Source organism: Lutra lutra, chromosome 12, assembly GCF_902655055.1.
Source record: "Lutra lutra chromosome 12, mLutLut1.2, whole genome shotgun sequence".
In the NCBI taxonomy this organism is placed as follows: domain Eukaryota; kingdom Metazoa; phylum Chordata; class Mammalia; order Carnivora; family Mustelidae; genus Lutra; species Lutra lutra.
In genome coordinates, this window is record NC_062289.1 from 50,023,471 (window position 1) to 50,051,338 (window position 27,868).

General features: G+C 40.5%; 1 protein-coding gene across 6 annotated transcripts in view; it reads left to right on the forward strand.

Moving 5' to 3' along the window:
* Positions 1-7,222: 7,222 nt before the first annotated feature.
* ESCO1 (establishment of sister chromatid cohesion N-acetyltransferase 1) overlaps positions 7,223-27,868 on the forward strand; it is an 81,985-nt gene continuing 61,339 nt past the window's right edge. For 5 of the 6 annotated variants that reach the window (XR_007122035.1, XM_047698521.1, XM_047698524.1 and 2 more), the window contains exon 1: positions 7,223-7,351. The gene's annotated coding sequence lies outside the window, so the exon portion shown is untranslated. Of the gene's footprint in view, positions 7,352-7,482; positions 7,573-27,868 lie in introns of those variants that run through there. The other variant, XM_047698522.1, reaches the window with a different exon arrangement.

The following is a 27,868-nucleotide window of genomic DNA, read 5'->3' on the forward strand; positions in this document are numbered from 1 at the left end:
CTTCATTGATACTGCTTTTTCTAAGGGTCATCAAAAACCTCCAAGACAAACCTTATCTTCATTTTACTCAACATTTCAGCAGCATTTAACATGAACGCTACCCTTTTGAAACACAAGCCTCTCTCGGCTTTCAGGATGCCCTGCTCACCTGATGCAACACTTATGCCAGTAGTTACACTTTATAGGTCTCAGATGGCTCATCCTCTACTGAGCCATTTACATGTTGGAGTGCTTCAGGGTTTACCCAAGGTGTACTCTTCTTATGGATACTGTTGGGTCCCCCCAAAATTGGGTACCCCAATAATGGGTCCGTGATTAAAGGAGCGAGACTGATACAAAGCGAAGGTCAAGCAAAGCTTTATTTCGCACCAAGCATCAGGAATCAGACCAACGGTCAAATAGATCGGTCAGGGCCGCCCCTACAGAGAGGACGACCCCTCCCCTCTTTCCAGACTAACTTTTATAGAGCAAAGGCCATGTGGTTGGGCCTGGCCACACACAGGTGTCCAATAAGATTGTAACACACACAGGAAACTCCACAGTGATGCTAGGTGACCAATCGAATTACAATTTACCCTAGTAGACATTTGAACCAGCCTATCACGCCTTGGTTAGGATTGGCACCAAAAGGCTCCCAAAGGGAGGGGGCCCATACTCCTTGGTAGCTTGGAGACAGTATGCAACCCTGCTGATTGAATACCTCCACCTGGTCTGACCCACCCTTGTACTTGGACTTTGTTACCTGGGACTGGTTTCCCAGACTTGCTTTTAAATAAGTTCCCCTGGGGGGGGGGGCAAGGTCAATTTAAGCTTTACAGCAAAATGGCAGTTCAACCGGGGTGGGGCTGCTCTGACTGAATAGGCCCTTACAATACTTTCTCCTTTGACCTAGGTGATCTCCTCTAAAACCACAGCTTTAAGTTGTATCTCCAGCCTGGATATTCTCTCTGATTATCAGAACTTTTGGATGTGTAAAGCAATGCTCCTCAAACTTTTAGATGCATAGGACATACCTAGGGAAACTTTAGAATGAAAATTCTGATTCAGTTGGGGTGGGGGCTGAAATGCTATATTTCTAAAACGCTTCAGTTGTTAAAGATGCTCCTAGTCTATGAACCACAATTTGAATGGCAAGACTGTAATGTTCATTTGTGTGCTGCCTTTTCAATATCTATCCATCTCCGTATCCAACAGTTCCTAATAATCTGATGATCTGTGTGGTCCCAATGAAACTGACTCTATCCTTGGATCAACCATCACATACCATTATTTGTCCACAGTGGGCCTGGAATGTAAACAGATCCAGTCAGACCTTTGCAGGGAATTCTCTTTCCTGGAGTTTTATTAACAACTCTCTTAGAACCAAGAGAAGAATCAGTTTTAGGAGAGAGTTAAAAAAAATCCATGATGATATTAATTAACCCGTGGAAATTAAGATTGAGGGGTCACCTGGGTGGTTCAGTAGGCTGAGTATCCAACTGTTGATTTAGGCTCAGGTCATGATCTCAGGGTTGGGAGATGGAGTCCCACATTTGGCACTGCACTGGGCATGGAGTCTGCTTAAGATTCTGTCTCTCCCTCTCACCCTCTCCCACCACACATATTCTTGCGTGTGCACTCTCTCTCAAAAAATTAATTAATTAATCAATTAAAATTAAAGCTGGTGGGGGATGGGTAAAAAATAAAATTAAATAAAATGAAAAACTCAGTTCCTCAGTTGCAATACTCATATTTCAAGTGTTCAAGAGCCCTATGTCGCTTTGGCTACCCTTTGCGACAGTGCAGATATAGAATATTAGTATCATCACAGAAAGTTTGATTAGTGCTACCCTGTTTACCATATTTGTTCCCTTCTTTTCATTTAATTGTTATTTACTTATTTATTAACTGACTTGAAAAACGTACTGTCTGAAGGCAGGTTTTTGTTTTTTTTAAGATTTTATTTATTTATTTGACAGAGAGAGACACAGCAAGAGAGGGAACACAAACAGGGGGAGTGGGAGAGGGAGAAGCAGCCTTCCTGCCGAGCTGGGCTCAAGACCCTGAGATGGTGACCTGAGCCGAAGGCAGACGCTTAACAACTGAGCCACCCAGGAGCCCAAGGCAGGTTTTTTTTTGTTTTTTTTTTTTTAAAGATTGTATTTATTTGACAGAGAGAGTGCACATGCAGGGGGAACAGCAGAGGGAGAGGGAGGGTGAGGGAGAGGAAGAAGCAGACTGTGTTCTGAGCAATGAGCCCAGTGTGAGGCTTGATCCCAGGACCCTGGGTCATGGCCTGAGCCAAAGGCAGATGCTTAACTGACTAAGCCACCCAGGCACCTCTGAAGGCAGGAATTTGTATATGTTCTATTCTGTTCTATATTCCTGGTATCTAGAATAGTAGGTTGCACACAACATGCCCTCAGTAAATAATTATGAAATAACTGATTGCCTCCCTCATTAGAATGTATGCTACATGAGGAAGGAAACCCTGTGTATACTTTTCACTACTGTATCCCTAGTACCAAATTCAGGATATTCCTTCCTGCTATTTTCAAGGCCTTTCCTACTTTGGCTCTGCCAACCTTCTTTTTTTTTTTTTTTAAGATTTTGTTTATTTATTTGCGAGATAGCAAGAGAGAGAATGAGAGATAGCACAAGTGGGGGTGGGGGGCAGGGAGAAAGAGAAACAGACTTCCTGCTGAGCAGGGAGTCTGACACCAGATTCAATCCCATGACCCCAGGATCATGACTGGAGCTGAAGGCAGATGTTTAACTGACTGACCCATCCGGCACCCCAGCTCTGCCTACCTTTTAATCCCTTTTCCCTTCGATAATATTGGAATATTTGAATTCCAATTTAAATATTGAAATATTTGAATCCTACAACTCATCAAGTTCCCTCTCCTCTCTGGACTTTTGTAATTCAGTTCCTTAATCTGGGTAACACTTATTCCCTATCAAGCATGTGGGGCCAGCTTTATGACTTATAGGTGTTAGCAGTGAGTGTCCCAGAAGATGGCAAATTGAAATGCCAGTATCGGTTGATTTATACTAGATTGCTGTACTCTTTCTTTGTTTTTATTTTCTAGATTGGAGGGTGTTTTTTTTTGTTTGTTTCTTTGTTTTTGTTTTAGAATTTTAACTCTCTGATAGTAACTCTTTCACACTGTTGAGAGTCTTGAAATAAAGTCAACAAGAGTGGACCAACAGAGAAGAAAGACTTTATTTAGGTGCTAGCAGAAGGATCAGTCTGAACGTAAGACTACTCTGTTGTCTGGAAGTTAGCAGGTTTTATAAGTTCTGGCATTTAGATTGGTCGTGAGAAAGAAAAGGAACAAGGAAATGAAAGTGTGATATGTGGGGCAATGCAAATCCTTCGTTATTAGCTTTTAGAAGTAGATGTCGTCATGATAAGCAAGGGCAGGAAAGTACATTCTGCAGTTTGGAGTTAGAAAGGAAAACCAACAATTTAAACAAGTCCAGATTACATTCACAATTTAGAATTTATCAAGAGAATTTACAAGTAGGGGCTTGTAGTTCTTGTAAGGATTGAGAAAAAGATCTTTGTAATTTACAGAACTATAATGTTGAACACCAAAATACATTATATAAGCAACAATACGTGTTTTGTTTTCATCATGTGTACATGGCAAAATGTGAACTAACTAGAGGTGTCCCCCAGAACTTTCTCAAGAGGTCTCTCTTTTTGCTGGGAACAGGTTGTTGTGAGCTTGTATAATCTTTGAAAGCTCAGTCAAGCAAGATAATTTATTCAGTTGATTAGGATTTCTTATAGTAAATAACCAAATCAAATGAACCAAATTCCAAAGTTCGTAGACAGGCTGCTCTAAATGAAAACCACCGATAGAAAGCAAGACAAATTTTGTAAAAAATGACATTACAAGGGCGCCTGGGTGGCTCAGTTGGTTGGACATCTGATTCTTGATTTCAGCTTCGGTCATGATCTCATGGATCCTGGGATCAAGCCCTGCATAAAGCGCTGCATCAGGCTGTTTATCTTCTTCTCCCTCTCTCTCTGCCCTTCCTCTCTCTCTAAAATAAATAAGCAAATCTTTAAAAAAATGACATTATAGAATAATTAAGATTTAATCAAACTACAAATTGAGACCTCTGGCATTAATGAATCAGAAGTGAGGTATCTTTTAAAATGATAAAGAGTAACGCTCAAGAAAGCTTATTTTCCCCATAAAAGCAAACTATTTTATAAATATTTTTATTGAGACATAATGGACATATAAAATTATGTAACATTAAGGTACACAATAAGTTGATTAGATTTTTTTTAACATTTTATTTATTCATTTGAGAGAAAGAGAGAGCATGAGAGGGGAGAAGGTCAGAGGGAGAAGCAGACTCCCCATGGAGCTGGGAGCCCGACATGGGACTCGATCCCGGGACTTGGATCATGACCTGAGTCGAAGGCAGTCGCCCAACCAACCGAGCCACCCAGGCGCCCCATGATTAGATATTTTTATAGATTGCAACTATGATTACCATCTTAGCTGACACCTCCATCACACCACATAATTAACATTTCCTTTTTGTGGTGAGAACAATTAAGATCTAGTGGCACCTGGAGGGACCCAGTCGGTTGGGTGTCTGCCTTCTGCTCCATTGTGATCCCAGAGTTCTGAGATCAGGTCTACATTGGGGCCTCTGCTCATCGGAGAGCCTGCTTCTCCTGCTCCTCCCCCTGCTTGTACTGTTTCTCTCTCTGTCAAGTAAATAAATAAAATCTTTATAAAAAAAAAGAGAATAATTAAGATCTAGTCTCTTAGCAACTTTGATGTTTGTAATATGGTATTATAAAAGCAAACTATTTTATACTTCTGCAGCATGTTTTAAGAAGCTAACTATATTTGGTTTTAGAAAAGAGAATCTAGTAAGTTACAGATATGAATTATACATCAAATATGATTTACTTATGTATCAAAAATAAGTACATATGATTTTTCATGGCACAGCATTTATAAGGATACCTATGCTTCTGTGACCAATTCAAGATGTAAAGTGGAATAGATTTCTCAGAAGCAGAGGCCTACTGGGTGCCTGGGTGACTCAGTTGGTTAAGTATCTGCTTTTGGCTCAGGTCATGATCCCAGTGTCCTGGGATAGAGTCCTGCATCCCATCAGGCTCCCTGCTCAGGAGGGAATTTGCTTCTCTCCCTCTGCCCCTCTAGTGGTGCTCTCTTGCTCTCACTCTGTCTCAAATAGATAAATAACATCTTTCAAAAAAAAAAGCGGAGGGGCACCTGGGTGGCTCAGTGGGTTAAAGCCTTTGCCTTTGGCTCAGATCATGATCCCAGGGTCCTGGGATCGAGCCCCGCGTCTGGCTCTCTGCTTAGCAGGGAGCCTGCTTCCCTTCCTCTCTCTCTCTGCCTGCCTCTCTGCCTACTTGTGATCTCTGCCTGTCAAATAAATAAATAAATAAATCTTTAAAAAAAAAAAGCGGAGGCCTATTTTGTGGGAATGGAAACTTGTAAATATGGGGTTTGTGTGTGTGTGTGCGTGTGCAGGCGTGTGCACAGGACTTGAGTCACTAAAAATAAAGCCGTTTACACAGGAAAGGAAATCCCACCAGTTGTCCAACAATCTAAAGGTAGGGCAAATATAGGTGAAATAGTCTGGTACATAAACCATTTTAATCAGGTTGGCAGTCTACTCCTGACTTGTCTCCCCACACCCCCACCCCCATTAAAGTCATTTGGCATATGCTGTTAAAGTATATATATATTAGAGAGGCGCCTGGGTGGCTCAGTGGGTTAAAGCCTCTGCCTTCGGCTCAGGTCATGATCCCAGGGTCCTGGAAGGGAGCCCCACGTCGGGCTCTCTGCTCCGTGGGGAGCTTGCTTCCTCTTCTCCCTCTGCCTGCCTCTCTGCCTATTTGTGATCTCTGCCTGTCGAATAAATAAATAAATAAAATCTTTAAAAAAAAATAAAGTATATATATTAGAAACAGGGAATGGGGGTGGGGCATAGGCAGGTTTTTGCCAAGTAACAGTGTATGGCGATGTGGGCAATGGCTTCATCCATCAGTAACTCTTGCTTTGGTTTTTAAACCACAAACTATTTCCAGACAAAACTGACAAGCGGGGCGCCTGGGTGGCTCAGTGGGTTGGGCCGCTGCCTTCGGCTCAGGTCATGATCTCGGGGTCCTGGGATGGAGTCCCGCGTCGGGCTCTCAGCTCAGCAGGGAGCCTGCTCTGTCTCTCTCTCTCTGCCTGCCTCTCTGCCTACTTTTGATCTCTCTCTGTCAAATAAATAAAATAAAATATTAAAAAAAAACTGACAAGCGGCTCAATAAAGTTTTGTGAAAGATGTATTGTCAGAAAATCAGGCTTGACATCAGGCTTGATAGACTTATAGAGCACATTTTGATTGTATTTAGTTTCATAAAAACAGGTCAGTAAGGGGAGAACCCACGTATGATCATCTCTCTTCAGATTCTCAAAAGCATGAGTACCGGTTTTACCCAATCTTACAGTTCTGCAAATAAGAATAGCACAGTAAGCGTGTTCAAGAGTGTGAGAACCACGAATACTAGTGATTGAAACCTGTGTTTTATCTTTACAGGCTTCGAAAAACCAAAGCTTTGTGTGAACACCCGCCATGACTAAATCTAATAGAACATCTACAAATTCTTGTCGACTCCCGTGCGCCCGCACACAAGGTGCAAAGTGTAAGGATAAGGTGAAGCTCTGGATTTTTTGGAAGCACTGGAGTGCAGGGCAGGGGAAGGAAAGAGAAGGGCCAATTGCCTACCGTTTTCTTTACACTGGCCCATGTCAAAGATTAAACGTATTTGAAATAGAGGTCGCAGAGAGCGCTACCCGCAACCCACAGAGGGACCAGCGGCGAAGGATTTCCAAGACAAAATTACCACAGCTGGGGGAGTGGGTGGCTTTATTAAGAGACATCCCCGGGAAGGGCCAGCGGTCGCCGCCTGGGGGCGCCGCCGCTTCCCCGCGAGGTGCCCACCCGCGGTGCGCGCACGCGAGGCCTCCCACCGCGCCTGCGCTGAGGGTGTACGCTGGCTTGCTTTTCCCCGACGCCAGCCGTCCCGGCCGGGGTGAAAAACTGCGTGACACGCAGTGAACGTGGCGGCCATCTTCCTCCTCTGGGCACGTCAGCTGAGCCTGACGGCTGAAGAGGAGCGTTGCGCAAGCGCGACCAAGACGGTCACAGGTAACTCCCATCTGACGGGCGAGGCGTCGCCGTCGTCGCCGGAAGTTTGGCGTATCTGCGCCGCGAGAGAGGCGGCGGTCGCGGCAGAAGCGGCTGTCTCCTGATACCCGGATGTGAGGCGATTCGCTGGCTCGTGTTGGACGGTCGGCCAGGAGTGAGGAAGGTAGGCTAGCTTTCCGACGTCCCCGCCGCGTGCTGTCGCGCCTCCTGCGTCCTCACCTCCCTTCTGCCAGCCTCTCCGGAGAGCTGGAGGACCCCCCCCCCCCCCGCTTCCTGTCCCACCTTCTGTGTCGTTTTGCATCGTACGCCTCTTCCTACTCCCGGGGTCCGGGCTCCGGGAGCCCTTGGGAGGGAGTGGGCGGCTCGAAGACACTGTTGCTTGAGGTAGGCAATCAGCCTGCGCGTCTCGGGTGCCCAGTCGCCTCATCATCTGCCATTGCTGGCTGGGGTAGGCAGAGGTAATAAGGGGCCATGACCGAGGACCGCGGGTCAGGCCAGGGTTCTCAAGGCGGCTGAGAGGGCATCCAGAACCCGGAGGTGAGGTGTAGCATTGCGACTACTGGGGCGGTGTCGGCGCTGGTCTGCAGGTAGCCCCCGGCCTTGTCTCCGCCCCCGGCGTCTTTCCTTCCCCGCGTTTTCCCCGAGTCAGCCCCACCAGCCAACGCGCTTCTGCGGTTTCTGCGGCTTGCTTCCCTGCGGTCGCCCTGGCCGCTGACCCGGCCTGAACCGTGAGGTCTCTGCAGTCTGCAGGATGTGATGTGAAGATCTTGGAGGGGAGCAGTGGCCTGGGTCCAAGGTCATGGAGTAATTCAGCTTGGATCTGTAAGTCGGGGCCAGGTAGGGCTGCTCTGGAGTAGAAAGGGGTGCATTGAGGGCCATAGTGAAGTTTATGGGGATAGATGCGAGCGGAAGGGAATTGGATCCTCTGTGTCACTGTTCATAACATTATTTACAACAGGGGTTTTGTTTTATTCAGGCAGAATGGGATAGCGAGTCCAAAAATTAGGGAACTCTCCCATCGTTTCCCCCTCCCCCAGCCCGCACCCCTCCCCCCAAATGTTGAGATTAGGAAACCCTGCTGCAGGTACTATATTTTCCGGGGTGGGGGGCGGGGAGCGCAGCGGGGAGGAGGAAGGAGTTAAATCTTTGTGCTTTGAGAAGTACTGCGAACCTTTAAGAGTTGAAATGGGATTCTTTCAGCGGAAAGTAATTGCAGCGCACAGTATTAACGAGCATTATCACATGAAGTTTCAGTAAATAATTAACCTTAACAAAAACCAATGAAAGAGTGATACTTGGTGGAATAGTAATATGGGGGGGTTGTTTTTCGCCCTTTAATTTTAAAAGGCTGAGTAACACGGATTTCAGTTTAAAACCTGCTTGCAGTGAACTCTTGTATATTCACTGTCTCTTTTTATTGGGTCCTTAGTTTCTCCTTTTTCAGTGGAATTATTTTTAATTTGAAGAACTTAAGAATCCTCATTATGGAATTAGATATGAGAGTAGGATGAAAAGTGCTTAAAAAGCATTTAATTTGGAAGCTGCAAATTCAGGCCTAGAGTATGTGAGGAAATGAGAAAATTCTATCAGACACTTACTCCTTTTAAGCAGAATGCAGTTATATACCCCTTAGATTAGATATGTGACTTTGGAAGTACCCTCTCTAGAACAAAACTTGCCTGGCTTATGAGCTTCTGTCCACCTTAATCATCCTGGCTCAGGATTTCCCAGTGGTTAGTATTACAATTCTGTAGTGAACAATAATTTTTTTTTTAACCTCAAACTCCTACAGGGTTTTGTGTGAGGCATTTAAATCAATAAATTATGCTCCGAAAAGGAAGGAAAAAGGGCCCTAATTAATGAATGCCATTACTCCCCATTGCTGGATGGCCTTTTATAGCGTGGTAATTTATTACAGCACAGTCCGATTGTATTTATTGTAACAATGAAGGCAACTAGCATTGCACAATTCAAAATAATGTTTTTTTAGTAGTTAAATATTTTTCCAGACTTTTTGGAGCAGATTATGTTCCATGTAGAGTTCTTTGATTAACCTTAATTGAAGGTGACCGGAAGTCTAGGTGGTATTTTGAAATCCACTCCAGTAAAACTGTTACAGTAGGTAATTCACTTAAGGTCTATGTTACCCCTTCAGCAGCCCAGATTTTTCTGTGCATCTTTTGGCCCAGGGAAAGTTCTTTGGCTCTATTTCTGTGTAAGTTCTATATTACAGCTGTATCATACTACTGTAGTTACTTCTGACTGATGGAGAATTCTGTTAACTCGATCATCCTTTTTTCTTTTTTGGAAGGGCTATACCTTATGCTTATTTGCATTATAGTACATCGGAAGAAAGCAAGATTTATATCCTTGCTTTCTTCTGCTTACTTTAAACATCTATGGCTGCATGTGTGAGATTCAGAGATGAAAACTCAATGTAAATAAAAGTGGGGTATTAAGTATTACTCTAAAGAAGCAGTTCTCAGACTTTTTGGTTAGGATTCCTTTACACTCTTAAAAATGATGTAGGACTCAAAAAAAAAAAATGATGTAGGACACTCCAGGTAGCTTTTGGTTATATGGTTTATACCTATTGGTAATCATTGTATTCTAAGTTAACTTAAATATATTAATTCATTTAAAAATAGCTAATAAACTAATTACAGGTTACATAAATAACATTTTTTATGGGGAAAAAAACTGTTTTTTCCAAAACAAACAAACAAAAAAAAAACCAAAAACTGAAAGAATGGCAACTATTTTACATTTTTGTAAATCTCTTTACTATTTGGCCTAATAGAAGACAGCTGGTTTTCCTGTCAGTTTTTGCATTCAGTCCTATGTTGTTCTGGTTGAAGCCTATGAAGAAAATTCAGCTTTACACCAGTGTGTTGGGAGGAGTACTTTAATGATCTGTCCAGATAATTGTGATATTCTTCTTTGATTCTACAACAAAGCTCAAGTGGTAATTTCTTAAAGGTTAGTTGCAATGTGGAATCTGAAATTGCCTCTATATTTTTTTGGTGTAGTGTTGTGTTAAACCATTGGTCTGTTTTGTGCTTTGATCTTTTTTTCAAGATTGATTTTGATCTAATGAACCCCCTGAAAGTATTTATGGAATCCTGACAGTCCCTATATCACACCTTGAGAACTATTGCTTTAATGTAAATAATTAAGTAGTTTAGAATTAATGTGGTTATTGAAGCTGAAAGGGATAATAATATGGAAATGAAGTTATCAATTAGTTAAGTGATAATTATTAGTATACTTAACAGGTGCAGCACGTGTGATGTGCCAGGAGGTCTTCTAAGGATTTTTTTCTTTTTAAGATTTTATTTATTTGAGAGCGGGCACAAGCAGAGGGAGGGTCGAGGGAGAAGCAAACCCCCCCCCCCCCCCCAAGCAGGGGAACCTGACAAAGGGGTTCCACCTGACCTGAGCCAAACACAAGCAGGGGGAGTGGGAGAGGGAGAAGCAGGCTTCCTGCTGAGCAGGGAGCCGGATGTAATTCGGGGCTCCATTTCAGGATCCTGGGATCAAGAACTGAGCTGGAGGCAGACACTTAAAGACTAAGCCACCTGGGCGCTCCTGTTTCATGTTTCTTAAGTAAGCTCCAGGTCCCAACATGGGGCTTGAAATTAACCACCTGGAGATGAACAGTTGCATGCTCTCTTGACTTATCTATTCATTTATTTTTTCACTTTTTAATATTTTGTTTATTTATTTTTATTTATTCAAGTAAGCTTTAGGTCCCAAAGCGGAGCTTGAAAATCACCATTTTGAGGTCAATAGTCACAATATAGTTCCATTCTAGAGGATATATACTACTTAAATAACTTCTGTGAGGTTTTTGAGGATAGGGAATATGCCTAGCCTTGGCACCAATCACTGTGTATATTTAAAATACATTGTCTTAGGACACCTGTGTAGCTCAGTGGGTTAAGCCTCGTCCTCATTTCAGTTCATTATCTCAGGGTCCTGGGATCAAGGCCCACATTGGGCTCTCTGCTTGGCAGGGAGCCTGCTTCCCCCTCTCTCTGCATCTCTGCCTACTTGTGATCACTGTCTGCGGCAAATAAATAAAATCTTTAAAAAAAAATTTAAAAGAATACATTGTCTTAGAATACTTCAGCACAGAAAATTCAGTTACTGAATAAAACAAATGCTAGGAAATATTTATTTATTTATTTTTAAAGATTTTATTTATTTGACAGAGAGAGATATCACAAGTAGGCAGAGAAGCAAGCAGAGAGAAAGGGTGAAGCAGGCTCCCCACTGAGCAGAGTCCAATGCAGGGCTCCATCCCAGGACCCTGAGAATCATGACCTGAGCTGAAGTCAGGCTTAACCAACTTAGCCACCCAGGCTAAGATATGTTGACAAGGCTAAGTTCATGTTGACAAGAAGATAATCTTGTCAACATGAAAATTTGAAATTTATTATTTATTTACTTTAAAGATTTATTTACTTTAAAGATTTATTTATTTGTCAGAGAGAAAGAGGGAGAGTGTGCATGCACGCACAAGCAGAGGGAACAGCAGGCAGAGGGAGAAACAGTCTCCTCACTGAGCCTGAGCAAGGAGCTCGACCTGGAACTCCATCCCAGGACCCTGGGAACATGTACTGAGCTGAAGCAGATGCTTAACCAACTGAGCCACTCAGGTGTCCCTTGAAGTTTATTTTGTTAAATCAGTTCAACTAGTATTTGAAAGTTTTAAAAAATTTATATCTACTTATTTTTAATTTATATTATTTGTAAACATTTAATTATTTATAAATATTTATGTTTATATTATTTATAAACATAAATGTTTATAAATATATATTTATATTATTTATGTAATAAGATTTTTATTTATTTATCTGACAGAGATCACAAGCAGGCAGAGAGGCAGGCAGAGAGAGAGAGGGAAGCAGGCTCACTGGTGAGCAGAGAGCCTGATGTGGGGCTCATCCCAGGACCATGAAATCATGACCTGAGCTGAAGGCAGAGGCTTAAACCACTGAGCCACTCAGGCGCCCCTAGTATTTGAAAGTTTATCATTAAGGAAGTCACTAGGCTCTTTTCTTTTCTTTTTTTATTTATTTTTTTATTTTTTATTTTTTAATTTTATTTTATTTTTTAAAGATTTTATTTATTTATTTATTTGACAGAAATCACAAGTAGGCAGAGAGGCAGGCAGAGAGAGAGGAGGAAGCAGGCTCCCCGCTGAGCAGAAAGCCCGATGTGGGGCTCAAACCCAGGACCTGGGATCATGACCTGAGCCGAAGGCAGCGGCTTAACCCACTGAGCCACCCAGGCGCCCCTTCTTTTCTTTTTTTTTTTTTAAAGATTTATTTATTTATTTATTTGACAGAGAGAGATCACAAGTAGACGGAGAGGCAGGCAGAGAGAGAGAGAGAGAGAGAGAGAGGGAAGCAGGCTCCCTGCTGAGCAGAGAGCCCGATTCGGGACTCGATCCCAGGACCCTGAGATCATGACCTGAGCCGAAGGCAGTGGCCTAACCCACTGAGCCACCCAGGCGCCCCCGCTTCTTTACTTTTTTAAAGATTTTATTTGAGAGAGCAAGTACGAGCACGGGGAGGGGCAGCGGGAAAGAGATAGAGGGAAAAGTATATTCCCTGCCCTGTGTGAAGCCCAATGCAGGACTCCATTCCAGGACCCGAGATCATGACCTGAGCAGAAGTCAGATGCCTAACCTCACTGAGCCACCCAGGTGCCCTAAGTGAGACTTTTTTCAAGAACTAAAATAGATAATTTTCAGAAGACATATTTGGGCTTATTTTAAAGATTTTATTTATTAATTTGAAAGAGATAGAAGGCACAAGTAGGCAGAGCAGCAGGCAGAGGGAGAGGGAGAAGCAGGTTCTTCACTGACCAGGGAGCCAGATGCAGGACTCTATCCCAGGACCCTGGGATCATGATCTGAGCTGAAGGCAGCCACTTAACTGACTGAGCCACCCAGGCACCCTAGGCTTATTTTAAAAGTTTGGTGCATATTAAAATCTTCGTTTCTTTTTCTTTTCTTTTTTTTTTTTTTTAAAGATTTTATTTATTCATTTGAGAGAGAGCAAGTACAAGCAGGGGAAGAAGCAGGGAGAAAGGGAGAAGCAGACTCCCTGCTAAGCAGGGAATCAGAAGCAGCACTCGATTCCAAGATCTTGGGATCATGACCTGAGCTGAAGGCAGACACTTAACCATCTGAGCCATCCAGGTGCCCAAAATCTTTGTTTCATATTCATTTTTTGGTAACTGCTTTATGGCGCTATAACCTACCTTAATAGAGTTCAGGAGTTTTTAGTATATTAATAGAATTATGCAACCATTGCCAATGTCTAGCTTCAAAGATTTATTTATTTATTTGAGAGAGAGAGAGCATGAGAATGAGCATGAACAGGACTGGGGGGTGGGGAGAGGGAGAGGTAGACTCCCTGCTGAGCAGGGAGCCTGGGATCATGACCTGACCTGAAGGCAGATGCTTAACTGGCTGAGCCACCCAGGTGCCCCTTCAATGTCTAATTTTAGAATAAAATTAGAAGAAGCCCCATGTGTATACTAGTATATCACTCTCCATTTCATTTTCTTCTTAGCCCCTTACTACCACCAGTTTATCTGTTATTACAGATTTGTCTTTTCTGGACATTTATATAAATTGAATCATATAATGCGTAGCCTTTTGGGACTAGCTTCTTTTACTTAGCATAATGTTTTTAAGGTTAATCCATGTAGCTTGTATGAATACTTCATTCTTGTCTATGGCTAAATAACAGTTGATTACCTGTGTATACCACGTTTTCTTTATCCATTTATCAGTTGATGGACGTTTAGATTGTGTCCACTTTTTGACTATTATGAATAATGTTGCTGTGAACATTTATGTACAAGTTATTGTGTAGATGTATTCAGATTCACTTTTGAGCTTCCCCAATATATTTTACATAGATATAATAGTATATATATATTTAAGATTTTATTTATTCATTTGACAGAGAAAGGGAACACAGGCAGGGGGAGTAGGAGAGGGGGAAGCAGACCCCTCGCAGAGCAGGGAGCCCGACGTTGGGCTTATCCCAGGGTCATGTGATCATGACCCAAGCTGAAGGCAGACACTTAACGACTGAGCCACCCAGGTGCCCCTGTTTTTTATTTCATAGCTGATCAGTATGTTTATTATTTTTTTTTTTAAAGATTTTATTTATTTATTTGTCAGAGAGAGAGGGAGAGAGAGCGAACACAGGCAGACAGAGTGGCAGGCAGAGACAGAGGGAGAAGCAGGTTCCCTGACGAGCCAGGAGCCCGATGTGGGACTCGATCCCAGGACGCTGGGATCATGACCTGAGCCGAAGGCAGCTGCTTAACCAACTGAGCCACCCAGGCGTCCCAGTATGTTTATTTTTGATGTGAAAGATGCAAGTGTTGTATAAACATAAGTAAAATGTAAAAGCATTCATTCTTTATGTACTCTTTCATCTCGATCTTTACCACTGTTGATGTTTTAATGTATATGCTTTTAGTGTATTTTCTCTGTTAGCACAGTTGTATATGACACATTCATTTGTCTCTTTCTTGGAAAATTACATTTCTGCAGTTTATATACCTTTTATTTCTAATGATTGATTATCAAAATGCCTTTTTTGTTTTTAAAAAATTTTATTTGAGAGAGGGAGCATGAGCAGGGTGAGGGAGAGGAGCAAAAGAAGAGGGAGAAGAAGACTTCCTGTTGAGCTGGGATTCTCACTTGGGCTCACTCTCAGCACCCGAGATGATCACGACTTGCGCTGTAGGCAGACACTGAACCGACTGAGTCACCCAGATGATCAGAATTCTGTGTTGGTATTTTATTTTTCCTTTTTTGAGCATTTGGGCTGTTCTGGGTATTTTTGTAATGTAAATGTTGCTTTTTCATCATTGCTGTCCGTTACATGGATTGCCCCTTTTTTTCCTGCCTTGGCTTTGTTTTCCTCATGTGGGTGGATGGTGGTGTAATGAATTGTGGAGGATGAACATAGTAGAATGACTGTTGAGTTTAAGGTGCCTTTAAGAAATCAGGACAGAAATGTCCAGTAGGCTGTTGGGTATCTGAGTAGCACTGGGGATGGAGATTTTGTTGAGGATATGAATTTGTATCCTTTTTTTTTTTTAAGATTTTATTTATTTATTTATTTGACAGACAGATCACAAGTAGGCAGAGAGGCAGGCAGGGAGAGAGAGAGAGAGAGAGAGGAGGAAACAGGCTCCCCACTGAGCAGAGAGCCAGATGTGGGGCTCGATCCCAGGACCCTGGGATCATGACCCGAGCCAAAGGCAGAGGCTTTAACTCACTGAGCCACCCAGGCACCCCATGAATTTGTATCTTTTTATTTTTTTTATTTTTAAAATTTTTTTTAAAGATTTTTATTTATTTATTTGACAGACAGAGATTACACGTAGGCAGAGCGGCAGGCAGAGAGAGAGGAGGAAGCAGGCTCCCTGCTGAGCAGAGAGCCCGATGTGGGGCTCGATCCCAGGACTCTGAGATCATGACCTGAGCCGAAGGCAGAGGCTTTAACCCACTGAGCCACCCAGGCGCCCCCCCCATGAATTTGTATCTTAACAGCTTACACGTAGTAATTAGAAGTATGTGTATAGAAGAAGTTATCTAGTAAGTGCCTTTTTTCTAACGAGAGGACAAAACCTTGGGGAATGCTAATTTATAAGAGGTTGGTAGAGGAAGATAATTTTAAAAATTAAGAAAGTTGTCCATGTCTGGCTTTTTTTTTTTTTTTTTTTTTTTTTGTAAGCTCTGTGCCCAGCATAAGGCTTGAACTCATGACCCCGAGATCAAGAGCTGCATGCTCTATTGATTGAGCCAGCCAGCAGCCAGGCTCCCCCCTCCTTTTTTAAAAGATTTTATTTATTTATTTGACAGAGATCACAAGTTGGCAGAGAGGCAGGCAGAGGGAGAGGGAGAGGCAGGCAGAGGGAGAGGGGGAAGCAGGCTTCCTGCTGAGCAGAGAGCCTGATGTGGGGCTCGATCCCAGGACCCTGAGATCTTGACCTGAGCCGAAGGCTGAGGCTTAACCCACTGAGCCACCCAGGCACCCTGGCTCCCCCTTTTTTAAAGTAAACTCTAACCCCAACATGGGGCTCAGACTTACGACCCCAAGATCAAGTCACATGTCCTACGAACTGAGCCAGCCAGGTGCGGCCAGGTCTAGCTTTTTTGAGTTTTAACTAATGTTGAATTTTACCAAATCACTGTTACTAGTCCATTGAGAATATTACATCAGTTTTACCATTTGTTTTTCTATCAGGATGACTAATTCTGAAGATAATTTTTGTGGTGGTATTTCTGCTTTTTCTTTTTAGGATAAGTATTAGTTGATAATAGTGCATGTCTTGTTGCTAAAATTGTTGATTGGGGCTTATAGTCTATTTTTGGTTGTTGTTGTTGCTGTTATTACTAAATTTTTGTTCCCCAACCATATATGCCTCTTAAAATGAGTTGATGAGCATGTTATCCACATGTTTTGGAACCATTTGTGTAATAGAGAGATTAAAGCTTTGAATGTTTGGAAAAATTTGGAAACATTTACTGAGATGAAGAAAATCCTTTGAAAGCTTTAGGTTTAGGAGGCAAGATTAGGAGTTCAGATGTTAAAGTTTCAGGTGTTTATTTTTATTTATTTTTTTTTTAAAGATTTTATTTATTTATTTGACAGACAGAGATCACAAGCAGGCAGAGAGACAGTCAGAGAGAGGAGGAAGCAGGCTCCCCGCCGAGCAGAGAGCCCGATGTGGGGCTCGATCCCAGGACCCTGGGGTCATGACCTGAGCTGAAGGCAGAGGCTTTAACCCACTGAGCCACCCAGGCGCCCCAAGTTTCAGGTGTTTAGTAGCCCAATAAAAATCTCTCTCTGGGTAGTATACTTACTAATTTAATTTTTTTATGCTTGAATTATATTCTCTTGCATTTCTAGACTTAAAAAAATCTGTTCTGATTTCTTTGATTTATTGAGTCAGTTGGGGTAAATAATTTTCAGAACTTTAATTTTGGTGAGATTTTAAAATAGATTAAATTTTAAAAATGGCTAAAACCTTTATATGACAATAAAGCAGGTCTGTTGAAAGCCAGAATACGTTGACAGGCCTATTAAATGCCAGGATACATTGACATTGCAATAAAATTGGAGAATTTCAAAATTTTCAAAGTAAATCTTCTGTGTTTTTAAAGCCAAACTGCACTAAAAGCCTTTTGGTGACAAATATCATTCCACTCCCAACCTTCCCCCATCTTCCCCCCATCTCCCCATCTTTCTCCAGAAGCTACCACTTTTATTCTTCTAGCTGTTACTCTTAGTATCTAGCTCTATATTTTTGATAGTATGCCATAACTGCTGTATTTTGATTTTTCAGTTCCAGATGTTACTGAGTTTCTGCCTCCATAGATAAAAATTTAACTCTCTTATTTTCTTCCCCTTATCTCCTTAAGAGAGTTCTATTTTGGTTACTGGTTAAGCCACTAGTGAGTGTTGTTATAACTATGTAATACTGGTCATTGCTGAGCTAAGTATTCTCCTGTAACTGTATACCCTCCCCTTTTAATCTGGAGTTAATAATTGCCTTGCTTTTCTTTCTTCTTTTTCTTTTTTTTTTTTTTTTTTTTTTTTTTGGAGATTTTATTTATTTATTTGAGAGAGAGCGAGCACCAGTAGGGGGAGGGGCAGAGACAGAGGGAGAAGCAGAAGCAGACTCCCCACTGACCAGGGAGCCAGATGAGGGACTGATGCTAGTCTCCATCCTGGGACTCTGGGATCACGACCTGAACCAAAGGCAGATGCTCAACCAACTGAGCCACCCAGGCATCCCAGCCTTTGTTTTCTTTTGCCTAGTTTTTTTTAAGACACCAGGGAAATTTTTCTCCCAAATGTCATGTGCCTGGCAGTAATATTTTTTATTCTCTAAATGAAGCCCAGTTGCTTTTCTGTGTATATCTCTACTAGCCTCAAGGTTGTTTTGGGATTCTTCAACCATTACATTTCTTTCTTTCTTTCTTTTTTCTTTTTAAGATTTTATTTATTTATTTGACAGACAGATCACAAGTAGGCAAAGAGGCAGGCAGAGAGAGAGAGAGGAGGAAGCAGGCTCCCTGCTGAACACAGGACTCGATCCCAGGACCCCAAGACTATGACCCTAGAGGAAGGTAGAGGCTTTAACCCACTGAGCCACCCAGGTGCCCCAACCATTACATTTCATTACAGATTTCTTGCTCTTTTGGCCTGTTCTCCAAAGCCTTTGTACAGTTAATACTGCGACCAGCAGCACTTTACCCCCACATTCTTACCAACACTTTGTCTTCTCTAACTTTAAAATTTTTGCCATTGTGATGGTTGTCTATTGCTCTATTGGATTTCTTTCTCCTCCTCTTGTGATGAACTTGTTCAAATTTCTTGTCTTTTTTTTTCCCCTCAGTTGGCCATTTCATTGATTTGTACGATTTTAAGAAATATAATCTTTGTATACTAATCCTTTTTAAGTTCTTTTTCACCTTTCACATTGTGTCTATAATCAAGCTATTTGGCATTGACTTTAGTGTATTACGTGAAGTAGGGATTCATTTTTACTTTTCTCCCCACCATTTGTTCCTGCGCTGTTCCTTTTAAAAATCTGTTTTCCCGGCTTTGTGCTATTTATCATAAACCAGTTGACCGCACATACCTGAGTCTGATTGTGGGCATTCTGCTTTGTGTCATTTGTCTGTTCCATTGTTCTATTTGTCTATCCTTGAATCAGTATAACACATCACTATGGCTTTATTGATTCTATTGTTGATGTCTGGTATGGCAAGTTCACCTATCTTGTGGGGTTTTTTTTTTAAAATATGATTTCTTATGCTATGTAGAATAGATTTTCTTAATTTCCAAACGGCATTTTCTATTTAGAGTTTTGGGTTTATTTATTTCTAGCAAATTACGTTGTGATCAGAAAACATACTCTATGGTATTCTTGGATGTTTGTGGAGACTTGCTTTAAGTCCTGTATTTGGGGTCATTTTTGTAAGTGTTCAATATGTGCCTTAAAAGAATGTGTTTTGCAGTTGTTGGGAAAATACTGTGTTTGTATCCATTAAGTCGAGTTTAAAATTGTCTTGTTTAGATATTCTGTGTAATTAATGGGGTTGTTTTGGTTTTTTGTCTGCTTTTTATCAGCTGCTGAGAAGAGTGTGTCCAAAGGTCTCAGGATTTTGGATTTCTCCTTTTTTCCTTGTCTTTTTCAATTAGGGGATTATATATGTCAACTTCAAAATTGTATATTTTATTTATATTTACTTATTTTAAAAAATTTATTTGAGAAAGAGAGTGAACGAGAGAACAAGTTGGGGGGGGTAGGCAGGGGGAGAAGCAGATCCGCTGCTGGGCAGGGAGCCTAATGCAGGGCTCTATCCCAGAACCCTGGAATCATGATGCTTAACCGACTGAGCCACCCAGGCACCCCAAGAATTATGTATTTTTAGTTTATATTCTTAGATGTGTGCAGTTTGAAATTGTTATAGTTTCCTGTTAAATTGAACCCTTTATTATTATGTTTCTCTTTAATACTGCCTTTCTTAAAGTTACTTTGGTATTAATGCAGATACATAAACTTTCCTTTGGTTAATATTTGTATTCTCTATTTGTCCTTTATGCCTTTCTTCATTTTTATGCTCTAAGTATGTCTCATAATCACGGTTTATCTGGAGGATTTGATCTGTGGACGTGTAATGTGAGTTCTGATGTATTTTGGGTTAAATCTCTTTTTATTTCATGCTATTTGTTGTCTGTTTTTCTCTTCTTTTTTTTTAAGATTTTATTTATTTGACAGACAGAGATCACAAGTAGGCAGAGAGGCAGGCAGAGAGAGAGAGGAGGAAGCAGGCTCCCTGCTGAGCAGAGAGCCCGATGCGGGGCTTGATCCCACCTGAGCTGAAGGCAGAGGCTTTAACCCACTGAGCCACCCATGCGCCCTGTTTTTCTCTTTTTGTCATTAAAATTTTATTGGTTTTGGGGGGTAATGTCAATTCTGTCATACTTTTCACCTGCAACTTAGCTACCACCTTTGCCTTTCATATATGGTAGAGGAGGAGGGGGGGAAAGAAACAACATAAAACAGCTGCTATCTATAGGCCTCTCTTCTGCAAGTGCTCATGAAACCTAAATTAATAATAATAATAGTTACCAATTGAGTCACTGTTGAACATCTGAAAGTAATATAACATTGTCTGTTAACTGTACTTTAATAGCAAAAATTAAAAAAATACGAATAAAAAATAAGAGTGGTTACTTTTGTCATTTACCTATTTCATTTTGGTTTATGCCAACATTGGACTGCATGAGTTGTTACCAGTTTAGTTGGGTATATTCATTCTGTGGAATCTGAGATCTTTGTGGTCCTAACTTTGTTGGCCTTTAACCAATGTATTAAATAAGAGGGTTGCAAGAGGTGACCCAGTGGTTGTCCTGGGTTCCACAAGTAGTGCTCCTTGCTCTCCATGTATCAACACGCATGATTGCTTTCTTTGCCTTTTGGTGTATTGGTATGAGGATCCCCAAGTGAACAGGGTTCAGTCTCAGCATCCAATTTTCAGAACCATGACGGTGTTTGCAGACTTGCCTACAAGTATGAAGTAGGGTATAGCTAAACCGAGTGAGTAGAGTAGATTCAATCTTGGAATCCCACCTCTTTAACCATTTGGACTTGTTCAGTATACCTGGAATGTGGGCATTTCTGCCTCATTGACTAGGCTACTGTTGAGTGTAAGCTTCACTTAATCAATCTGACACTATTCAGTGCAGCTTCCATGTACTTAAGAGCAGGAGTTGATAAACTACTTTGTCACTTAGGCCAACTTTGGCTCCACCCCTACCCCCAAAATAGTTTAACATATTTTTAAGGGTTGTTAAAAAAAAAAATCTCACTTTGGACTAGCCACATCTCAGGTACTTAGTAGCTACACATTGCTAATGGATAATCATATTGGACAGTCTGTTCTAGATTACTCTTTCTCAAATTGTGCTCTGCAGAATAGCTTTAGAGACCACTGTCCTAGTGGGCAGATCCTGACTAAGGTATGTGAGCTTGGTGGGGAGTGAATAGCTACAGCAACTTCTTGTCCTCTGTTCTGCTTGTCCCCATATCCCTTTCTTCAGAACATGATTTTAGATTTTTTAGATACGTTTCCAAAGCTAAGATACTTAGAAAATTACTGCCCATGAGTTGAACTTTCCTTATCGATTTTGAGGCAACTATTCTTGAGGCATTTTGCAGTTTTTCAGGGTTCTGATGAGAGTAGATAATTGACTCTCCAACTCTAAGATACCATGGCTCTTTTTGTGGTCAAATCCATCATGTGTAAATTAACAAATAGTTACTATTTGATAACTGAGGTACATAAACATACTTGCTATATAACTAATAAATCCTGTATTTAGAGGTATAATAAGCATTTGTGCATTTAAATTGGGAGCATTAAAAGGGGCCCTGTTCCTCACTGGAGGAGATGACATTTTTGCCTGAATACATAATATTTACATATCTGGTGTGATTTGTTTTATTTTTTTGTTTAAAAATTTTTTTTTTATGGGCGGTGCCCGACTGGCTCAGTTGGTAGAGAATGTAGCCCTGTTCTTAAGGTTGTGAGTTCAAACGCCATATTGGGTGTAGAGCTTAGTTTAAAGGAAAAAAAAAGTAGGACTTAAAACGAATTATTTTTTATGTGCTTTTATTATTTTTTATATTTTAAAATATTTACTTATGAATTATTTTTTAAATGCTTCCATTTGTTAGGTATTGCTTTTGCTATTTTGTGAAGAGAAAAACTTGTTAATTACTAGGAACTTTTATTTAAAAGCCAGTCAAAACCATATATTTAGTGTTCGTAATTTCTAAGAAAAAGATATCATCCCTGCAAGCATTATGAAAAATATGTATTTTAATAAAATGGCTTTTTTGAAGTATATTTTACATTTAATAGAATGCACAGATTAAGATTGTAAAGTTTGATAAGTTTGGGCATATAAACACCTGTGAAGCTACCACTCCAAGATAAAGGACATTTCCATCATCCCTAAAACATACCTTGGAATCTATTCAAGTATGTTCTTTTTTTTTTTTTAAAGATTTTATTTATTTATTTGACAGAGAGAGATAACAAGTAGACAGAAAGGCAAGCAGAGAGAGAGAGAGGGAAGCAGGCTTCTTGCTGAGCAGAGAGCCCGATGCGGGACTCGATCCCAGGACCCTGAGATCATGACCTGAGCCGAAGGCAGCGGCTTAACCCACTGAGCCACCCAGGCGTCCCTCAAGTATGTTCTTGACTCCACTTTGGGTAATCACTATTGTGTTTTCTGTCATTATAGGTGTGTTTTGCCTGTTCTAGAATTTCATGTCAGTGAGATTATGCAGTGTGTTCTATTCTGTGTTTGACTTCTTTCCCGTAACATAATGGTTTTTAATTTCTTCCATGTTGTTATATAAACAACGTGCTTATATTTTTCCCCCCATAAGTATTCCATTGCATGAAAATGCCACAGTTTATTTTTATATACCTAATAATTGGTGCAGGGAGTCACATCAATATCTGGTTATTATGTGTAGGATTAATAGAAACATTTTTATATAGGTCCTTTTATGGTTATATTTTTGGGGGTATTATATTTTGGGGGGTAAATAATTAGGACTGGAATTTGGGTCAGAGGGTAGGTAAAATTTAATTTTATAAGAAAGTACCAAACTTCCAAAGTGTTCATTCCATTTTATCGTACCAGCGGCATTCTTAGAGTTCTACACTGTTCCACAGCCTCATGAATACTGGTTTTTGTCAGTTTTAAAAATTTTTCCCATTTTAGTGGGTTTGTGGTCGTGTCTCACTGGTTTGTTTTTTTTTTTTTTTAAAGATTTTATGTATTTATTTATTTGACAGAGAGAGAGCACAAGTAGGCAGAGAGGCCGGCACAGAGAGAGGGGGAAGCAGGCTCCCTGCTGAGCAGAGAGCCCAATGCAGGGCTCAATCCCAGGACCCTGAGATCTTGACCTGAGCCGAAGGAAGAGGCTTAACCCACTAGCCACCAGGCGCCCCTCACTGTGTTTTTAATATGCATTTTCCTGATGACTCATGTTGAACACTTCCTCAGATCTTTATTGGCCATTCGTAAATTATTTTTTGTGAGGTGTATGTTCAGTTATTGTACTGTCTGAATGTGTCTATAGACTTTGTGTTCCATTGATTTGCCTTTCTTCAAATAGTATGCTCTTAAATTATTATAGCTTCCATCTTTGTCATTTTCTTTCAAAATTGGTTTTGTTATTTAAGATCTTTTCCATTGCCGCATAAATTTTAGGTTCATCATATCGATTTCTTTAAGAATCCACTGGAATGTAGATTTGAAAATAATAAATTTGTAGGTCAGTTTGAGGAGACTGGATATCTTTTTTTTTTTTTTTAAGATTTTATTATTTATTTGACAGAGAGAGAGAGAGAGGTCACAGGTAGGCAGAGAGGCAGGCAGAGAGAGGGGGAAGCAGGCTCCCTGCTGAGCAGAGAGCCCGATGCGGGGCTCGATCCCAGGACCCTGAGATCATGACCCGAGCCGAAGGCAGAGGCCCAACCCACTGAGCCACCCAGGCGCCCCGAGGAGACTGGATATCTTGATAATATTGAGTTTTCCAAATGTATATTTCTCCATTTAGGACTTCTTTAATTTCTCTTAGTAATGCTTCATGGTTTTCAGTGTAGAAGTATTTTTTTTGTCTTCTGAGTTTTTTTTAAGTATTTAATGTTTTTGATGGTCTTGTAATTTGTGTTTTTAAAATAATTCTGTTTTTCCAATTTTGTTTTGCTAGAGTATAGAAATGTAATTGATATTATTTACTAACTTTTATTCTGTGACCTTGTTAAATTCATGTATTTGGTAGGTTTTTATTTATTTTTATTTGTTTTTTTTTTAAAAGAGGTATTTATTAATTTATTTATTTGAGGGAAGCACGCTCCCTGCTGAGCAGGAAGCCTGATATGGGACTTGATCCCAGAGTCCTGGGATCATTACCTGAGACAAAGGCAGATGCCCAACCAACTGAGCCACCCAGGCATCCCTTTAATAGGTTTTTATTTATTTTTTTTTAATTTTTTTTAAATGATTTTATTTATTTATTTGAGAGAGAGAGAGAGAGAGCAAGCGAGCATGAGAGGAGAGAGATCAGCGGGAAACTCAGACTCCCTGCCAAGCAGGGAGTCCGATGCGGGACTCGATCCCAGGACTCCAGGACCATGACCTGAGCGGAAGGCAGTTGCTCAACCAACTGAGCCACCCAGGTGCCCCCCTTTAATAGGTTTTTAAATAGGTCCTTAGTGTTTTCTACTTGAGTAATCAAGTCAACAGGTTTTTCTTTCTTGTTTTTTAGTCTGTAGGCTTTTTGTTTCTCTTTCATGCTTTATTGTATTAGTAGGACTTCAAGTACAATATTGAAAAGAAGTGGTAAACTTCTTTACCTAGCACTGCAAAGTTGCTTCAACACAAAAAATCAAAGTAAAACACTACGTTAATGGAATAAAGAGGGGAGATGTTTACCACATCCTTGCCTTTTTTCTGAACTTAGAGAGAAAGCAGTCAGTATTGTACTATTGTAATGTAAGTTATAGGTTTTCTTGTTAGAAGCTTTTTATGAGATTGAGGAATTTTATTATTAGGGTCAGTATAAATCAAGTTCTAGCTTTGCTATTTGATATTATCTAATAATTTCTATTTGTCTTTAACATTTTGATGATTTAGGGAACATTTTAATCTGTTCATGAATAGGCAGATGGATGCTACTGGCCTTGTTTATTCAACTTTCTGTCTTTTGAGGCCTGTTGCAGAAATGATCATAAGCCATTGAGTACTAGGTATAAATCTAAAACAGTGGCTATAAGTGGAGGACAATGACATTTTTTTAACTCCCTTGAAAATTTCACTTCTTCCAAGTGGATCTTACACTTTGTGTTGCATAGGTATAATGTATTGCCAGCTCTGTGTTCTGCCTGTTTTAAGGATAAAGAAATTATAATTGGATGGTCTGTTCATAACAAGCATAAAGTTCTCAAAATATATCATGAACACAGATCCCTATGACTAGCGAAGCCCCCTGTCCCCTTTTGTGTTTAAGGAGAAACCCAGCAAAAAGGAATAACTAGAAGCCTTGGGTTGATATTTCATTCCCTCCTTTGGAAGCTACTCCACAGTGGGGCAGCTAGTTTACAGAGCCTTTGCTACTGAAGAGTGAGAGACCTAAGATTAGAAGGATGGAAAGAGCTACTTCTTAAGGTCTGTTCTTCTCCCTATGGAATTTGGGTCACCTTATAGATTTGACGGTGTAGAGAAGTTCTCTACTTGCTGTAGAAAAGTTTAAAAACTCCTGATTTGCTGTTAAGCCTAGAAATTAAGCTAATCTAAGTTGCTTTTCTTAAAAACAATTTTTTTTTTTTAAGATTTATTTTAGGGAGAACATGCATGCATGGGGTGGGGAGGGGCAAAGAGTGGGGGATAGAGAGAGAGGAATCTAAAGCAGACTCTTTGCTGAGCACAGATCCGGGTGCAGGGTTCAATCTCACGACCTTGAGATCATGACCTGAGCTGAAATCAAGAGTTGGATGCTTAACTGACTGAGCCACGCAGGTGCCCCTATAAAAACTGGTTTTAATAAGAGAAAAGAATGCTCAGATTACTAGCAACCTTCTAGAAATGAAAAAGGATTATAAAGGAATACTGTGAACAGTGGAATACGGACAATTCTGATAACCTAGATGAAATGGACAAATTCTTAGATACTGAGTCAAGAATAAAACTCTGATACCAAAACTAGACTAGGATAGCAGAAGTAAAAGAAACTATAGATCAATATTTTTTGTAAATACAAAAAATTCTCAACTGTATACATGCAAACTGAATCCAGCAACATATAAAAAGGATTATGCACCAGGATGAAGTGGGATTTATTCCTAGCACTACAAAGTTGGTTCAACACAAAAAGTCAAAATCTGTGTTAATGGAATAGAGGGGAGAAACACTTGATCACCTCAGCAGATGTAGAGAAAGCATTTGACAAAATCCAACACGCTTTCATGATAGAAACACTCAAGAAACAAGGAATAGAAGGGCATCTATGAAAAGCCTATTTCTAACATCATACTTAATGGTTAAAGACTGAAGGTTTAACTCCTAAGATCAGTAATAAGACAAGGATGTTTGCTCTTACCACTTTTTTTTTTTTAAGATTTTATTTATCAGAGCATAAGCAGGGGGAGCGGCAGGCAGAAGAGAGGAAGAAACAGGGGAGCCTGATGTCAGACTCTATCCCAGAACCCAAGCCGAAGGCAGACGCTTAACCAACTGAGCCACTCAGGTGTCCCTGCTCTTAACACTTTTATTCAACATTGTACTGGAGGTTCTAGCCAGGGCAATTAGGTAAGAAAAAGAAATAAAGGTATCCAGATTGGAAAGGAATGGATAAAACAATTTTGCAGATGACATGATCTTGTATGTAGAAAATTCTAAGAAATCCACAAAAATGTCCCCAAGGCCTATTAGTGCTAATAAGTGAATTCAGGAAGGTTATATGATACAAGATCAATGTACAAAAATTAGTTGTGTTTCTGTATATTAGTGAAGAACCATCTAAAAAGTATATTAAGAAATCAGTTCCTTTTATAATAGAATCAAAAAGAATAAAGTATTTAGGGATAAATTTAACAAATGAAGTGCAAGCCTTGTATGCTGGAAGTTCTAAAACATCATTTAAAAAAATTAAAGATGACTTATATAAATGAAAAGCTATCTATGTTCAAGAATTGGAAGACTTACTACGAAGATGGCAGTATTCCTAAAATTGATCTATAGATTCAGTGCAATCCCTATTAAAATCCTAGCTGACTTTTTTGCAGTTCGTATGCTGATCCTGAAATTAATATATAGTCAAAATAATCTTGAAAAAGAATGGCGGGCGCCTGGGTGGCTCAGTGGGTTAAAGCCTCTGCCTTCACTCATGTTGTGATCCCAGGGTCCTGGGATCGAGCCCCGCGTAGGCTCTTTGCTCGGTGGGGAGCCTGCTTCCTCCTCTCTCTCTGCCTGCCTCTCTGCCTACTTGTGATCTCTGTCAAATAAATAAAAAAAATCTTAAAAAAAAAAAAAAGAAAAAGAATCACAAAATTGAGAGAGTCACAGTTCCTTATTTCAGAACTTAACAACGAAGGGAGCCAAGAGTATATGATGGGGATATGACAGTCTCCAATAAATGTTGATGGGAAAACTGGACAGCTACATACAAAAGAATGAAACTGTGCCACTGTCTTAAATTATACAAAAAATTAACTCAAAATGGATAAAAGACTTGAATATAAGACTTGAGACCATAAAACTCCTAGAAGAAAACATAGGGAATAAACTCCTTGATATAGGTCTTGGAGATGGAATTGTGAATATACAATAAGAGCAAAAGCAACAGGGTGCTTGGGTGGTGCAGTCAGTTAAGTGTCTGACTCTTAGTTTCATCTTGGGTCTTGGGGTCGTGAAATCAAACCCCGTGTTGGGCTCCATGCTGGGCATGGAGTCTGCTCGGGACGCTCTCTCCCTTTGCCTCATTTCTTACTTGCGGGTGTGCTTGCTCTCTCAAATCTTAAAAAAGAAAAGCAAAA